Below are 2,985 nucleotides of genomic sequence, written 5' to 3'. Positions count from 1 at the left end.
TGACAGTGGTGAGAAAACAGCAGTTAAGAAAGCATCTGATCATAGGCCTGAGGATATGTTTGCACCAGCTCTGCAATCGGCGCTCCAGTAAAGTCACGTCACATGTATTTATATAATACTTTATGCAATAGGTTGCTTTAAAGCAAGCAGCATTACAGGATTAAACATGGAAAAAAAACAGTGTAAGTGTCGCTTTCAGTTTGAATTAAAACTTCATTTTCTGCTATAAAGCAGCTCTAAATGTATATGAATGTGTATAATATGTAAAACTCAATATTTTAACAAATTACAAAAGTTGAATAATCCGACAAAGCCTACTGATTAATCAGTGGAATAATCAACGATTAGTCGATGAATCATTCCAATAACCGTTATATTAATCAATTATCAAAGTAATCGTTTGTTGCTGTAGACCTTGTCAGAGAAACAAGTGTGCATCCATCTTTATAATTATGTGTTTGAACATTCGTTTTTGTGTTGAAGAGTAATTAGCCAGTGAAGTGAAATTCCTTATCGTAGAGTTAACAGAAGTTATCATAAGCATTGTAATGTTCGAAGCGGATGTCATAACAAATGTCAGTAGACCTGGAAGATTTTAAAACGAGCTGTTCATTAATAAATTCAAAAGATCTTACCTTCATGCTGTGGAAATTAGAAACTTGAAGACAGAAGACAACGAGCACAGTGTTGAAAAGGGTCGGGGCTACATAAAGTCTATATGATTGCTAGAATGTTCTGGGTGGTTGAAAGAACATTTCTGTGCGGTTGCTAAGGGGTTCTGGGTGGTTGCTAGGGCATTTCTATGCAGTTTCTAAAGGGTTCCTGGTGGTTGCAAGAGCATTTCTGTTTGGTTGCTAATGTTCTAGATCAGGGATCTCCAACCCTGCTCCTGGAGAGCTACTGTCCTGCAGATTTCAGCTCCAACCCCAATCAAACACACATTGAACCAACTAATCAAGGTGTTCAGGGTTACTTGATTACATGCAGGTGTATTGGAGCAGGGTTGGAACTGAAGTCTGCAGGAAGCAGACTAGCTCTCCAGGAACAGGGTCGGAGATCCCTGATGGTTGCTGGGTTATTTCTAGAGGCTATGGGAATGTTCCATCCATTTTATAATCTGTCACATGGAAATCACAAGTCCAATAATTTTTTTTTTTTTTTAAGTAATAACACTCTCCTCAACAAGCCACAGAGTTTGAGTTACCTTGAGTTACTCTTGTCTGTAACACAAACTGTGTGGGACATTTTTATTTAAATGTCTGTTTTGAGAAGCTTTTTTTTTATTTGAAACAGCAAGTAATTAGTTATGCCAAAGTTTAATACTTGAGGTTAGAGGTTTAGTATGAGCGATAGTAGTAGTGGTGCTATGGCTATCACTACGAATATGTAAAATGCACATCGATTAAAAGGTTTTCATGAAAGCCAGCAAGCATGTAGTGAACATTTGTGCCCTGAACATCCCAAAATTGATTCAACCACACCCTAAAGCAATGCTGTACATAACCACTTCCATAGCCTATATCTGGACAAAAAGAAAATCAGACCTCGGATTGTCCACGGGGACTGTTTAGTGCAGTTGGAGCCTATTCTGTCAGTAACTATGATTATCAGCTTGCTGAGGTCATGCTACAGAAAGAAGAGGGGCCTTGGGGTGTCAGAGGTGGGGCGCATATGCCCACAAGGTATATGGACCTGCACTTCTACAACATGTGGGTGTACTTATATGCGACCTTACCAGAGTCACCCCAGCCCTGCCTACCAGGGTTCTAATCATAGTCTCCATGTCCTCAAGCTACACGATGTGGTCAGCAGACATTCTGGCTGCAGCCGAGAAACTTCAGCTGCCCGCATAATTTTCTCCTTTTTTAACTGAATCTCGCCAGTGACCCCGGCCTGGCCTCTCGCTCACCCTGGCCTCCGCACTTCTAGCACCCGACCAAAATAGAGAGAAAATAAAACTAGAGAGACTCTAGTACAACGCAGACTTCCAGAGTTCAGCCAATCATTTTGTATCAAGGCAATAAATCTGAATTGTTATTGTTCGGCCTACTATTTGCAAGTACACGTCTGTGTGTCAGAGCGGTGCTGCATGCGCAAGCCACAGGTTGCACATTTGGTTTTAATTGCGGCCGTTTCAGTCCAGGGCAAATGGAAAGCACATGGAAACCCCTCCACCTGCCTTGAGTCAGCTACTGACAGAAACACAGCAAATCACACTGACAAGAGGAAGGGAGGCACTGAAAGAGAGAAAAAAACAATAGTGAGTTTATAGAGGGCGTGTAGTGAATAATTAATGATGGATCCGAAAGGAAAATAATCTTTAAAAGGTATCAGAGAACAATTAAGGCTTCAAGACTAATAAAGTGCAAGCGGACAAGTGCAGGTAGGGGGCGCTGTAGGGTCTGGGTTTTTCATTGGCCCCAAAGGATCCTTGTGTGCAGTTTGGAAATATGCCTATGCCTGGCTGCCTTGATAAGAAACACATGCAATTCAGACAAAGAGACTCCGTTTGTATGATTCCCTCTACTGAGGTGAGAACATAAACAAGCCGATTCAAATTAAAGAAGCCAGTGTCAAAATATTTAAAAACCCACCCAACCTGGGCTGAACCGATTTCAACAGAAACAAGACCCTTGCCTTCTGAGATACCGGCCTAGATGCTTGACAAAAAAAGACTCTTTCTGATCTGGCAACAGAAGCAAGTGATGAAAACTGTTTTATGGAAAGATAAAACTGTAAAGTGATTACAAAGAGTAAGAAAAAATATGACAGATTTCCATCAGCTTATTGTTATCAGAAATGCCTTGGAATGACCTTGATGTGCAGTTCAAATCATGCACTGCGTTTTATGTAGACAGGTATAGGGAATGATTCCTGCATTTCATACTTTGAACCTTTACTTATTTAAAGGTGCCATAGAATGCAAAAATCACTTTTATAAGGTGTTTTAACACAGTTGTGTGGCCGCAGTGTGTGAAAACAACC

Source organism: Sinocyclocheilus anshuiensis, unplaced genomic scaffold, assembly GCF_001515605.1.
Source record: "Sinocyclocheilus anshuiensis isolate Anshui unplaced genomic scaffold, SAMN03320099.WGS_v1.1 scaffold553, whole genome shotgun sequence".
NCBI lineage: Eukaryota > Metazoa > Chordata > Actinopteri > Cypriniformes > Cyprinidae > Sinocyclocheilus > Sinocyclocheilus anshuiensis.
This window is presented reverse-complemented; position numbering follows the sequence as displayed.